Source organism: Cornus florida, unplaced genomic scaffold (genome assembly GCF_030987335.1).
Source record: "Cornus florida cultivar Cherokee Brave unplaced genomic scaffold, ASM3098733v1 CherokeeBrave_3.0.0_Hap2_Chr02, whole genome shotgun sequence".
Classification (NCBI taxonomy): domain Eukaryota; kingdom Viridiplantae; phylum Streptophyta; class Magnoliopsida; order Cornales; family Cornaceae; genus Cornus; species Cornus florida.
The window spans coordinates 34,014,748-34,030,354 of NW_026775572.1; the positions used below are offsets into that span (position 1 = coordinate 34,014,748).

At 34.3% G+C, this 15,607-nt stretch overlaps 2 long non-coding RNA genes across 2 annotated transcripts; one reads left to right on the plus strand and one right to left on the minus strand.

The window, feature by feature from the left end:
- Window positions 1-4,152: 4,152 nt before the first annotated feature.
- Window positions 4,153-9,036, plus strand: LOC132294623 (uncharacterized). The gene is made up of 2 exons (XR_009478129.1): window positions 4,153-6,041; window positions 8,397-9,036. It is a non-coding gene; the product is annotated as an uncharacterized LOC132294623 (long non-coding RNA).
- Window positions 9,037-9,178: 142 nt separating this feature from the next.
- Window positions 9,179-14,842, minus strand: LOC132294622 (uncharacterized). The gene is made up of 3 exons (XR_009478128.1): window positions 14,586-14,842; window positions 13,501-14,038; window positions 9,179-13,416 (listed from the first exon to the last, which is right to left on the minus strand). It is a non-coding gene; the product is annotated as an uncharacterized LOC132294622 (long non-coding RNA).
- Window positions 14,843-15,607: the final 765 nt, after the last annotated feature.

The following is a 15,607-nucleotide window of genomic DNA, read 5'->3' on the forward strand; positions in this document are numbered from 1 at the left end:
ACGGAGGGACGGATTAGATCAAAATGCTAATTCCAACTCATTCATACATAAGGAATGGATTAACTAAAACTGTTAAATCCAACATGGATGCATGTCCTGTCAACTAAAACAGTTGAACGACATAATGGATATTTGTTTTATCTTTCTGCAGTAGGAAGGATAGGGGTTTAATTGAAACATTTAAATCCTAAGTAAATGTCGTGTCTTGGCAATGAACATTTGAGCGGCACTTCATTTGGTTTTGGATGGAATTTATATATATATTTATGTTACCACGATATGAGCTTGAGTTTCAGGATCGATAGTTAGGGAGCGTATATGTGTTGGGATGCATAACTGGTTATGATGGTTTGATGTGTGCCCTGCTAGTCAGGTTGAGATAGGCCTGTAGTCCAGGGGAAGTCTTGTAATGTGGATATGTTTATATATATGGACTATTTTAGATATTGCCAAGCTATCCAGAATGTATCTGCGTATCGAGTTTATGTACGGATTGTAATAGGATGGGACTTGCATGTAGGCCTGACCCAGTCTTATTTTTTAAGTGTTCAACAGTATCAGGCTTAGAGCTTGATCGTGTTGATGCAGATACAGACACTCACTCTTCCGACTACATAGGATTTTCTTTCTTACCTTTAGTTTTGGATTTTATTTTTGTAAATGTTTTATCAGTTAGAATTATTAGGGGCCCACTAGATAGATTCCCGAGTTGTATGGATTTGAAGGATTTAAATGATATTAATTTATTATTTAAAGTTCGATGATTTTTATTTTAGATTTCTTTCAGCGTATTATTAATTTATTCTTAATTCAGTTTTTATTCCTGCTTGTTTACATATTAATTGTTTGGTATCCCTCAGATCTGTGTTCGGAGTTGATCACCCGTGGCTATAGAATCGAGGAGTAGCACAGCCGCTGCGCCAAATCTCTAGGCCCTTGACAATATGGTGTCATCACAGCATACATGTATGAGTGTTTGTATATCTGTCTATATATATTCCCTATTCCTCTCATCTCACTCATCAAAAGTTAAAATACAAACTTAAGCACAATCCATATATATATATATTTACATGTATGATTAAATATATGCTCGCTGCCACTATTTTGGTATAACCTCTCCTCCATCTAATATAAATAATGCTAAATCTCATCCTAGCCGTCACCTGTAGAGCTTTGACACTGTATAAAATAACTTAAATATCCTTTAATTTTGGCAAAATAGCTCTATAACTTAAAGAATTAAATTAAAAGACTAAATTATCCCAAAATACTTTGCAAATTTACAATTATCTAAGAAGATAAAGGTTGAATGGCGCATACACGTATGAGTGTCTATATATGAACTTTTCCTTTCTTTTGGGTCATCAAAACAACTAAAGATTATTTCGTTCTAAGTTCAGATGCTCTTTTTAATTTTTGTGTTTAAATTTGATATAGGTTTTTCGAAAAAGCATCAACCAAGTGGAAGCCTAGAATCCAAAGACAAGAAATGGGTGATCGCTGGAATTGCCATTTTTGTTTTGTTTTTTTGTTTTTTTTGTTTTAGGGTTTCTCTATTTTAGTTGTTTAGATTTATATTAGATGAGTACAGTATATATTGGGTATTCTAGTTTAAATCAAGATATTTGCTTAATGGGTATTTTTTTTATTTTTAATTTCTTATGTTTTGTCTGTTGAATCTCGTCACCGGAAATAATGGAGTTTATGGAATTGGGACCACAATTGGACTTTCGGAAGAGACAATGGCATTTAGGATCATTAAAGATTTCTAGTAATTTCATTCAAATAATGCCAAAGGTTAATTTTTTATTTATTTTTACTTATATAAAAGAGAATGTACAAACTGGCTGGGCCAAATATGGACCAAACCACAATAGTGGGCAATCCCAGAACATAAAAACATTGTCAAACAAAACCAACCCAAGGCCCAAAATAGAAACGAAAAAGACATTTGTAATCTAGGAGCCCTAGGCCCACAATGGCCCAAAGCAGAAGTAAATTGACATTTGTAGTAAGCCCAAGGCCCACAATGGCCCAAAACATGGGCTTTCTCATTTGGTCGTCCGAAACTCTATATCCATATCCGTGTAAGATATGATTTTGTATTGATAAAAGTGAGAAAATAGGGAGCTAGAACTTTAATATTGTATAAGTGTGTCTATATATATAATATATATATATATATATCCGTGGTGTGCCTGCAAAAAGACATAGCAGCAGTGCAGCACACTGGCACATTGTAAAATTTTCCCTAATATAGCAAGTGATGTACAGAAAATGAAGCGCGGGAAAAGTAAAAACGTAAGAAAATTTTGAGAAATCATAATTATTAATAGGTGTAACATACGAAAGAGAGATTTGAAAAATTATACTCAGTACGTTACAATAGTACAATGATGGGTGAGATTATAATATCGTTTATGTAATCCTATTAAAAAACACAATTGAAAAATTAATGAAATAGTAAATGTAATTGTTGAAAAAGTTAAATATATAAAGTGGAATCTATTGTCAAGAGATAGAAAAAAATAAATAAAATAAATAAAGCTACACAGTTAACGAAATGGGAAACTATAACCTTTCAAAAAAAAAAAAAAAAAATTGGGAAACGGTTTTGTCCATTTATGCCTGGTTTGATGGGACGTTTTATTTGTTAGTGGAGTAAAAGAGAAAATATTTTAGAAAAAAAATATAAAAATTAAAAAAGCAAAACTGAAAGGTTAAAGTTTTGTAAACGTAAACAAAAGCCTAGTGTTAAAATATATAAAAAGTTTCAATCAGGGAGAAAAATAATGATCTAGAATATGATACCTTCAGTGTATGCACCACAAGCAAAGTCCAAATTCACTTTTTATTATGAACGGTCTTAATCCAATATACAAAATTATAAATACTCACCTTCTATTATGGATTCTTTTTAATTATGTATACAAATTTATAAATACCCACCTCTATTTAATAATATATATAGAATTGCAAAGACTTGCTATTATAAAGGAAAAATTTTAAAGAAAGTCAAAAGATAAATATCAATCAGTCCTATTGATATTTAACGAATGAGGAAAAAAAAAGTAATAGCTATCATACAAGTAACTTGGGTTTGTTGAGTTAGCTTATTAGTCAACCGGAAAACAAATTGGAGGCCCAGGCCTAATTCACTTCTACGCTTTTTGGTTAGCTGACCAACAACTTGAATATGATTTTGGCTGACCAACAACTTGAGTACGATTAGTTAAGGGATCAGTTCGTATTCAATTGTTTAATAAACGGTCCAAACTTAGACAAAATTCTTAGTGAAGCTCCTGTCCGATTTATTTGTTCATAAACATGTACGTGAACAAGTTCGTTTAAAGGTTGGTTTTGAACTCCAAATATATATATATGTATACACACATACACATACTTTTGAGTTCATTTAATACTTTTGAGTTCATTTAATATCTACTTAACCAACTTTAATAAAAGGCCAAGTTCAAATCCAATCCAATGTAGCCCAACTCAACTTTAACTCATAACACTATTCATTTAAAAATTATGGGTAATTTTACTCATACCCCTTTAAATTTGGTCATTTTTCACCTTCAAACTTCTTTACTCATAATCTCATTGAAGTTTCTACCTTTCATTGCCTTCCCATGAAGTTGGATCTTCAATAAAAGGAAAAAAAAAATTGAAATGGAAAGAAAATAATCAGATCACAATATTGAACAAAACATGATTGAATTAAAAAGAAGAAAAATTTAATGCTAACTTTCGAGGGGTTGGTGTCTATTGTAAGAATGCAAGTTAACACCAATTAGTGTTAGGGTGGTTGGCGTGAGCTGTCATTTAACAAAACAGGAACCAAAAATACCATGCCTGCAAAATAAAGTGTTGTGGGTGAGGTATTAACATGCGGAAAGTGCAGAAAACACCCTGTATACTTTTTATAACACTTTTACTCCTTATTTGAAAAAGTGTGCAGTAAATATACCTAATCTTTTAAAATTGTACAAAATTACTCCTTTGTCATAAATCTGACATAAATTAGTATTGTAATATCCATTTTACCCTTTTGTCCTTCCTAAAATGCCCATGCAATCATCCTCCGACATACCTTTTCATCGAAACTTCCTCCCTTGATGATTCTACGGCTACAAGAGAAAGAATTCCATAACCTTGGGCATAACAACATGATGAGACTATTGGTCCGAGCCATACATACGGATGAAAATGCCAGTCCCAAGCAGCTGCCGTCAATCCTTCCTCTCATCGCCGGTTTCTGCCAAGTCAGCCACCGCAGTTCGTTGCCGAGAGTCCCTCCAAGCTCGCCTGTTCCGCCGCCGCCAGTGTTAAGAACGGCGGCGGGGATTCGCCTTTTCCAGCGAGGAAGCGGTGTTGAGGATCGGCCGTGGAGAGTTCGGCCCACCATCAGTTCCGTGCGAGCTTCTCCTTGCTCGCCGGCCATCTTCAACCTCGCCGGTCCGTCACCGCCTTGCCAGCCGTTCAGACCCTCTGAGCGGCCGTCGGTCAGCCGAGCTCAGTCGATCCTTAATTTGATTTGGGCGATCGGGTTTAGCTCATTCGGTTCTCGATTAGGTCTTCGCAAACTGATCGAATCAATTTCAATATTCATATAAAGATACAAGTCATCTCCTTCGATTCTCAGCGGTTCGGTTTCTTCTCTACTCTCTTCACCAAGTTTGATTCTTTAATACTTCTCTAAAAAATTAATTTTATGCTAAATGTGTATGTGCATTTATTTATTTCTATATGTCGGCATATGAATAAATATGTTTTTTTTTTATGCATATGAATTTATATTTGTTTGATCTTCGTTGTTTTTTTGGTTTTTTTTCTTGGTATTTTCTATGTCTATTAAGCCTAGCTGAGCTCTCGTTTCCACTAGTTGACAATTTTTTGTCCTTTGTTCTCTGTTTAGTCAATTTACATGTATGTGCTTCATATATATAGATTATGTTATAACCTATTACCAAAGAATCAATTTTATATTGATATACATACATGCTCACAGTGTATGTAAAGGAAGCAGAGCACAAACCTAACCATATTAGCTACATGATGACAGGGACTATGGCGATGAGGAAGGATGACGATGATACTTCAGGTACTATGATAGTTACGGCAGTGGTGACATTACACGTCGATCTCGAAGGGTAGTACTTCGCGTTCATATCCGACGCGTCGGCGATCGTGGTGGATTGGTTGCTGGGGACGTCATCGGTGAAGACTTTCATCTTGCAGTTCTCAAATCTCTCTCTCAATCACCAATTTCTTGGTTCTGGCTCGGAATCATGGGTTTCATCATCAGTTCTGGCTCGTCATCGGCATCGTGGCTCAACGTCGTCTGGAGGAAGAGTAGGGGCGGCCTGAGGAATCGACAGTGCTATTCACGCACAACACTTTCCCCTCTTGCTCAGATGGGTTCATCGGGATTGGTTACTGCCGGCGACTGGTCCATCTTTTTGTTTTTCCAACTGGGCCGCCTCTTTCTCTCTCTCTCCCCTCTCTCACTCTAACAGTCGCCTACCATACACATATACACACCCTACACATATATGCATACAGTTTTTGGGTTTGAGTTACTTTTTTGTGGGTTTGTTAAAGGGGGTTTAGATGAGTTCATCGGGAAACATGGGGATTGGCTTCCACATCAAAGGCCCTCTACTGATGCAAATAGGTAGGGTGTGCAAGGTCCTTTTCAGTCTTTTTACAAAAAAAATTATTTTTATATATTTTATAAAATTATTCAATAAGGGTAATTTGGTCAATTTAGATTTTAAATGTGTCAAGGGACCTAATTGCACCAAATTGAAACTTGAGGGATGTGATATGCACTATAAACATACTACAAGGGTGTTTTCTGCACTTCACCCTATTAATATACACACAGACACATTGTTTGGTTGCATCTCAAGCTTTGTAATTTGAGGTGGCTAATTGTATTGATAAGTAGTTATTAATATGAAAACTTATTTTTTTGTAGGTTCAATTTTTGAGAAGGTGAAAGCTTACTGGAATGAGTGAAATCGAAAAAGGTAATTTAGTAATATATTATTATTTTGTTAACCAATTTGCATGATAAAATTGGAAATTTTGTTTACACATAAAATTGGTGCAAATTTTAATTCACTAGGAATTTATGAAGCAATTGTATGCATAATTTATCTATTATATATATATACACACATTGCTGGGAATTTTGCTGATCTCACGTGTTTAGCTTCTAATTTGTATCAAATTCAAGTTTTTTTAGTATGTAGCTTATTTTGTTAAATCAATCACCACTTAACCTGAAAATGTTCTACAACGAATTTATAGTGAGAAAAATCCTTAGTAATTGGGATACTTGGGTGGTGTTGACTACTTTGAAAAATTCATGTAATTTTACTTAATTTGTTGAATGTTTAAAATCAAATCCGTCACCATTACAATTTCAAGAATATAGTCTACAAATCATATTTTTTAATTAATTAGAAAGTCCAAGAATTATATAAAGTTATTTTACTTTTTATCTTCCAATCAAGCCTAAGTAAAAAGTATTTTAAAGAAATAATAAATCTTACCCAATTATGGTTTTAACTTAGCTTAAACACCATAACGGCACATAAACAGGAATAACATTTTGAATTAATAAGAATTGAACATTCAAGTTTCATGATCCGACCCATAATTTCAGGAGTCAATCCTAACTGTCCACACTAGTTAAGAAAACACAACTAGACAAATCTTTAACCGTTCAATACTATTCCTGAAAAGAAGACGATAGCCATTTCCAACCGTCCGATTCACTTTTCCTCCCCACACCTGCATGCTCTTATGTGATAGAAAAATAGGGCAAATCATTTTAGCCTCCCCAATCGCCTCCATCTCTGTATGTGTTCTCAACTCTGAACTTGCCCTCTCTCTCTCTCTCTCTCTCTCTCCGCAACTGCAAATTACAAAATCTACAAGAATCAGAAATTCAAAACCCATATATTTCGGTTTATCTATCTGTCTGCAAGAATCAAAAGTTCAAAACCCATATCGGCATATCATTTCAGATTGTTCAAAAAATCAAAACCCATATCTTTCATTTTCCATCGCCCGCTGTTCTAGATCGGGTTCGCTGTTCGCAAGCTTTAGCCGCTGGCTCTCAACTCTCAAGCTTGCCCCCCTCTCTCTGCAGCTGCTAACTTGAATGTATGGGATTTGTTTTTTTTTATTATTATTTTTTAAAATCAACTAATCAAGGTCTGTAACTCTTGTTTTGCAAACTAAATCCTATTTGGTGAAATTTTTAAGATCTTTTTTTAAATATATATATTTTTTTACACTATAAAGTAACAGAATTTGCATTGCATTAATCTACATTTTATTTCAGCAAAACAAATATTTTTTTTTTTATTTCTATAACTTCTATTTCTGGTTTTATTTTTATTATTATTATTTTTTCTTTGTTGTCAAATATATCTACAAGAAAATTTGAATCTGGGAATGAAAAAAGAAAAAAGAAAAAGAAAAAAAAGAATCTGAATTGGATTAGAATTCTGCAGAGATTGAATCTGAAACAGTTTTTATCAACATGCAAAGCTTTTTGAAGATGGAAGTCTTTTCAGAACTAAAAAAAAAAAAATCATAACAAGAACTTTGACAAGCAAAAGTACTTAATATGGGGTAAAGCTCTAAAGTTACTTCTTGAAAATTAAAATACGTACAAAAAGCATGCTTTTGAGTGAATTCCATAGTGTTGTGGGAAGAGGCTTGCCATGAACTACCTCACACTCTGCTTCCACTAGTAGATTCTCAAATAGGATTAGTAAATTGGTCAAAAGAAGAGATAGGGTACTGAGTGGTGAATTGTTCAGAAATAAATTGATAATTTTTTTTATTAAATTACCTAAATAGGATTTTTTATGCCTTAATCAGTCAATTGTCTAAAAAAACATTGTTAGTTAACTAAAATTGAATTAAACAACAGTTGATTATGGTTGATATATTTTGATTTAGCTGGATCCGGCCTTGTGATACTAATAATGTTTTGTTTCATATAGAAATACATATATTCAATCTTTCTGCCATATTTTTATTTTCAAATTTTGGTTGTTGATTTTCCTTTGTTATTAGAATACACAATATGAGGATATTAATTTGTTAATTTTGAAGAGTATTCCTAAATTGATGGATTGTACTTTGTTATTGGATTAATTTAACTTAAGAGCTGAGTATAACATGTGCTAATCACACCTATCCGTAATCACACCTCTTTCTATGGATAGGTGTCTAACATTCTGACTGAAAGCATAGTTGGGTTGATACATGATATAGATAGTACTTAAATGGTGGTGTTTTAATTGTTATAAGTGAAATTGTGAAACCTTTTCCTCACAACTTGAGTGTTTTTTTATTTTCAGGGTTAGCATCAGTCCTTAACATTTTGCAAGAATAAGGTTCAAGAAACATGCCTCCTTAATCATCAGGTAACAAACTCTTACTTTTTCTAAAATTTAAATTGGCATTTTTAGTTATTGGTTACGTTTATTTATTCATGTTTTACTTATTGATTTTTTGTTTTTATTTTTGTTTCTACATACATATATATAATATTGTTATAATGTGATACTCGAACAATTTATTAATTAGAATTAAAGAATTGGAAGTTTAGTTTTCAATTTCAGAATATATGTTTTACAAGTTTATTAACACTTTTTTAAAACTTTTTCTCTTTTATCCTTATTAGGTCTCTTTTCTGAAAGAAGAGAATTGATGGGAATGGGTGGAGTAGGCAAAAAGAATACCCTTTGTAGAGGGAAAAGAGAAGTGTTACTTGACCCCGTTTGGCATAAAAAAAATTGATGATCTGGAAGAACATGCAGCGCATGTATGTATTCTTACTTGAGGACTATGGTATGTTTTAAATTCTTTTTTTGTTTTGTTTCAAGTCTGAAATTTTTTTTCTTTTTAATCTAGAAGTACTATTTGTTTATATTAACAGCGGGTAAGAATGACTAATCAAAAAAAAAAAAAAAAACTGGGTAAGAATGCAAAGTATGTCGATGACTTCATTTCGATGTTTTTCTCTAAATCCATGGCGCTCGTGCAAGCCTTAATGAGTACAGAACAGATACTCGAAACCTTCCTGTAAGGTTTTGACATCGCGCTGATCAAGCTGACTTCCTCACCACATTGTTTTGATCTGAAACTGACTTCTCACCACATTGTGATAATTCAAGCCTTCGTGAGGGGCGAACATGTACTAGAAACCTTCCTGTAAGGTTTGACATCACGCGGATCAAGCTGACTTCCTCACCACATTGTTTTGATCAGAAGCTGACTTCCTCACCACATTGTGATAATGCAAGCCTTCATGAAGGGCGAACATGTACTAGAAACCTTCTTGTAACATCACGCTGACTTCTATTGTTTTGATCTGAAACTGACTTTTTAAGAGGAGTTATGAATATTTGAATATATATTGAGAAAGGATAAATTTGTTTTGTTTTGGGAAGGATTATATGGTGGTGTTGAATTGAATGATTTTTTTGATGTCCTTTCTTGGGTTATGGATAGTTCCTTATGGTTGCAGACCTGGAGTTAAAGCTTCATTGCACAATGCTAGGCTCTCTGATCATGTTCATTGCTTGATTGGATGTCATGTGTGTTTGTTTATACCATTTTCCTTTCCTAATATTTCCTTTCACGCAAAGCATAGCTAGCATTAGAGATGTATTATATCCATCTTCTGGGTTGTAGTAGTGCATAACACGAGTGTTTCAGAGTTGTATTGTTCTTCTTGCATTCCTTACGTAATATATATACCTTGTAGGGGGAGAGTTATTTTGTTCCAAATGGTCATTTTACTTCAGCTTATTGTTTAAATATTATTTTATTATATTGATACAAGGTCGTTTTAGTCCTTTTGAACAGATAGGCCCTTGTTTGGGTGTTTTTACCACACAAAGGAGGCATATTTTTTTTTTAATTTTTTGTTGCACAGAGCAAACGGGTTGGGACTTTTTCAATTCGTGTGGCTATAACCGACAGATAACAGTCCTTCAGCGGACTAAAGAACCTCAAAAGCCAATGTGACACATTTTTTGTGTTTTCCAAAGATGGAAGCACCTGAGATGGGAAAAAGAGAAAATTAAGATATGAGACCAACTCTTAACACAAGTATATATTTGTAAACAACATAAGATATAAAGAACAAAATGAGTAACAATTAATTTGTGGACAACATGAGATACAAGAAATGAATTTTAAAAAAGGAAAATATGGAATGGGATGAAAGTCGGCGAAAATTTAATTTTCAAAGTGTGGTATTTGACCTCGAAATGCTGCATAAGGAACAACTAATTCAATAATTCCAAAAATGAGCAAAGTTGACTATGAAGCAAGCCATCAAAAAAGCAGATCAAACAAATTGATCAACCCCACAGCCTGAATTAAGGTCCTATATATATATATTTCTAATAAATGTACGCACAAAATTTTGCATTGAATTTGCTTCTTTTCTTTTCTTTTTTTTTTTAGTTAAAAGGGTAAGCTTGTATAAAAAGGAAGATAATGTACATGGGGTCCCAAAGAGGACAACACAAAAAGCCAGGAGGCAACAAAGCACAAAACCAAACAGAGTGAACAAGTGCACAGATCAGAGGCATAGTCAACCACCATACAATGTAGTTCCAAAATCAGCTTAGGAGTGACTGGGCAGTTGCAAAGCTGCATCCCTGCATGAACAGAAGTTGGAGGTCCTCCCATTTGGTAATCTTCTTGAGGTCAGCAGAGCCTCGATCTGGTGCACTTCCTGATTTGCTCAATGATCTGATGTGAAGTGGATAACCTATTTCTAAAGGCCCTTCAATTCCTTTCCAACCAAATGAAATAAACAGCAGCTGAGACTGAGAGGAGTAACGTGTGGACCAAAAATCTTTTTGAACGCCAGATGGAGGTACACCAAGCAATCAGATCATGCCAGCTACTAGGCCTGATGTAGAACCCTTCACAATGTTGAATGTAACACCAAATATCCTTTGAAAACTTACACTTAAAGAAGAGGTGATCCATTGACTCCTCACTGGCTAGACAAAGGTAACAGGTATTAGTGTAGTTCTTATGTAACATTGGTTTAGAATCCAATGTATACAACCTTCCTCTGAGATCGAGCAAGCCAAGCAATGAAACCATGCTTGGGAACATGGTGCTTAAACCAGATGATATGCTGCCATGGAAATGTTGGTTAACAAGGTATTGGAGGGAATGTTGGGACAGACCGTAGTGGCGGGGTTCATCTATGTTTCCTACAATTTCAAAGTATGCGCCTTTTTGACACTTGCCTTTTCAGGAGCATGAAAAATCCTTTCTTTCTAAAATCAGCTCTAACTCATTTCTCTTCGATTAGCAGCACAAATTTGTTTGATTCTACTACTCCCTTTATATATAGAGGTAGAGAAATTGTACATGGATGAGAATTCAATAATCTATTGGAATCTTAGCAATTAACTACTAATTTCATTGGTCAAAAGGAATATCGAAAGGACCAGAAGGGCGTAGGTTGGAGGTGAGAAGTACTTGATGGTATGAGAGAGGGAGAATGAATTGGTTTGCGAGGGTAACCAGAGGACCTTATTTGATAGATTAGAGGGGAGAGGCGAGCTCTGTAACTGGGAGAGGAAGATATGGGATTGGAAGAATAACATGTGAGCTATTGAAGGTGGGACAACCCACTAAAAATTGGAAATTAGACTATCAACTTTGATAAATCTAACCAGTCGAAGGATTTCCACTTCAAAGAGGTTGATCTGAGAAGTGATAGGACCATTTGGTAACCGTAATGCATCCATAACATAGTGTCAGTGCCCTTCCTCACTATGTGCTTAATAATTCATCTGGCCATATCCCTCAACTTTAGAATTCTTCTCCAAAAACCTGAGCTCAGTGCAGAGGACCTAAGACTCCAGAAACTCCCAGCTTTGATCAAGTATCTGAAACACCAAGCCACCCATAACCTCTCTTTACTCCTATCAAAAAGCTTCCAAAATATACTTCAAATTTGTAATAATGTTCGACATTTCTAAATTTGGAAAACCAATTCCACCCTGAGCTTTAGTCCTACAAACCACATCCCAAGCTACCTTTGCACCTATCCTCTTCATTTCAACTCCAAACCACAGGAAACATCTCAAGATTCGGTTCACTTGATTAATCACCTTTTTGGGAAAGACAAAATTTTGAGCCCAGTGAAATTGGATTGAACATAAAATGGACTTAATGAGAATTGATCTACCTGCAAAAGATAAGAATCTTGATGTGCATCTATTCACCCTAGTAATTCTTTCAACAAGAGATTGACAGTCTGTAGAGTTGATGGCACTTGAGGTCAATCGCAGTCCTAGGTAAGTAACAGACGGTGTCCCAATCCCAAAATGAAGGAAAGCCATAGTATCAGTCTTGGTTTGGTTGTCAACCCCTGCAAAGAATACAAGGCTTTTGGAGGAGTTGATACTCAAGCTTGGCAATAGAAGAACTCAACAAGTTCTTTTGATGTCTTGTGTGCTGAATAGTTTGATCCACTGCAGACGCGTCCTTCTCTGCTTTAGTGGGACCCCAAGAGAAGCCAACCTTCTGATCGAACTATTCAGCACAAAAGACATCAAAAGAACTGAAAATTGATATCAGTCTCTGTTGAAACTGTGTAATCAACAAAAAGGCTTTGATGAGAATTGAAGTAATATTTATTGCTTGCTCAGACAAATCTTATTCTATAGCTTCGCGATATTAAGCTTAAGCATAAAGGTTGAGATATTAAGCTTAAGCATAAAGGTTGGAGCTTAAAATAAGGGAAAAGAAATCAACTGTTCTTTTATATTTTCAGCTCAAATATTAGAACACCTACTGAATAGTAAGGACTCAATTGTTTTTAAGAATTAAACAGATCAATGGACTCATAGAAATTCAAATAAGTGTAGTACCAAATGACCATTTCAATGTTTGAGTTTATAAATTTCTTAAAGATGGTCTGCATTTTGAAATTTCGGTCTAGGCCTCTACTAAATTGCAGAGAAGGAACCTATGTAATTAAATTTAAATGATCATAAGTACTCGATTTACCTGTTAAGGAAAAGTTTTGAAATTACCATAACCACATAAAACTCATGCCAACATGCGATTGCAGAATTCAAAAAATTAGAGACAACTGTATCTCAAAAAGACAACTGGATCTCAAAAAGCCTACGATGCTCAATATTTTGCAGTAGTCGAATGATGAAAAATATATATTTGAACAAAAATATATATTTGAACACTCTTGAGATCCATAGATGAAAATATCATTACTGGTGACAAGTGCAAGAGAGAAAACATTACCTATTCACGCAAAAGAACAGTAGTTGTTGCATTCACAAATGGACAGCAATTGTTGCATTATCTCAGTGCCTGCATAAAGTTTACACCAAAATAAGAATCACTTAACCAACTTCTAGAAGATAAAGAAAAGTATAAATCAAAAAGGCAGAATACCAGTCATTAAGATTCATCACTGACAATCTAAGCTTCGGAAAATCAACATCGGGTAAGAACACCAACTTTGTGAAACAAAACTGATCAGATTACTAGTTACAAGCTGAGTTCACATCAGTGTGTTTATGAGCAGCAGAATTTTGCTGAATTTTCCGCAATAAGAATCGTATAGAGTCATTTGACCCCTGTGGCAAACAATCCTGGTAGCTAAAATAGATAAAATGAAGGGTATTACTAAGACACATTCGAGAATACTCTGCATTAGTCCTCAGGACACTGGTTAAGGAAACTCAACAAGTTCTGATTTTTCTTTTGATAACAAAAAATAAAAATAAAAATAAAAAGGGGAAATTCAGCCAAATATGCACAACAAACCAGGATTTAGAAACCATGCCAAGCCAATGGTTATGTTATGACCTGCATTAAGTGTTGGTAGATCATGTCAATTGCAGGGCACTAAGCTTCCTTGGTGTATGCTTCTAACTTATCCCACATTCCGTTTAGAGGAGAAAAGGAGGCGAACTCCATGTACAAGATTCTGCACTAACAATAAGGAACCAGATTAGCCTCTTTCAGTGATTTTTATTTTTCTTTTAGCAAGGAAAGTTTTAGATACAAATACCAGTCTCTGTTTAATAAATGCAAGGCCCGAAATTTGCATCATCCATGAGTTCATGGTCTAACCACGTTCAGCATGGTATTTTTTTTCCTGCATCAGCTTAGGTGGTCGAAACCAAAACAACAAACACCTCCCTATTCTATTTTATACAACAACCCACGGGCGCGCACCACTTAAATGTTCCAAAATACAATTTTATATACTAGCATCCCGTTCGTCAAATCACAAATAAGTGGCCAAAAACATTAATTTTGACAAGCTCGGGCTCAGCTAGGCTCGAGCACGTGAATATATATACATATATATATATTAGGTATATTAGCTTCTCGGTATAGATAACGAAGGAATTTGCAACTGACAATGAGGTCTGGTAACCACGCCTTAAATGGATTTCCAACAAAATAAAATAAAATAAAATAAAATAAAAAATTTACCACCATCTCCATCATGTTCACCTATTACTCACCGAAGTTCTGTAGTCATCGTCATCTCCTTCTCCAACTTCAAAACCCAGCCATCAATCTCTCATCCATCAACAATATGACTCCGTATTAGCTTGGGATTGAGTGAGAGAGCTAACCTAAACGTGGGAGTTGACCGTGGATTCAAAGTGGGTGGGAGTCACCGGTGTAATTGAAGAACAATGAGGGTGGAATTATGGGGCAGGGGAAATGGACAGTGGCTTCTTGCGGTTGTGATTTGGTTAGGGCTTTTTTAGTAACCCTCAAAATGTAGTATATATTTTATCCAAGGGCTGAGATGAAAGATTATTTAAATTAATGAATTTTATTTTTTATTTGCCAGATGGACTTCCCAAATACATGTACTATTACTAATTGAGCCAACGTAAGTATGAATGAATTTGACTAAATTTGTATATATATATGGGTTAGGTTCTTATATAAAATAATTTATTGTCAAGTAATTTATATAAATTTTTTTTGATGGTTTGTTATAATTATACGAGACTCTTTTTTAATTTGAGAATTTATTCAGGACGTGTTCTAATAATGAAAATATCATATACAAGTTACTTTTCTATTATGGTTAACGTTAGTTAAGGATGAAATCTGTTGACGTATAAATTTTATTAAAATTCTTATAATATCCATGTCTCTATCCATTGATATATATATATGTGTGTTTGAAATATAAAGACTTTGTGAGATTTGTAATTCAAAACTTATTGTTTAGAACTAATGAAATTAAATTTTATAAGATTTGAAATCTCAAAACATACATCCTCAAATTATAAAAGAATTAGTGAAATTTGATGAAATTTATAATTTGGTTAATCACAACTTTATGAATCCAATCAATAAGGGTAAAATTGTAAAAATGTTTTTTTTCTTTCAATGATTGAATTATAACTTATGACCTCTCCTAAGGTTTGATATAATTGCAAATACATCTGAGGTTTGCATATTTTTTGCAATGCGTCCCATGAGGTTTGCTTCATCTTGCAAAGACTTCCTCTCCATACAAAAA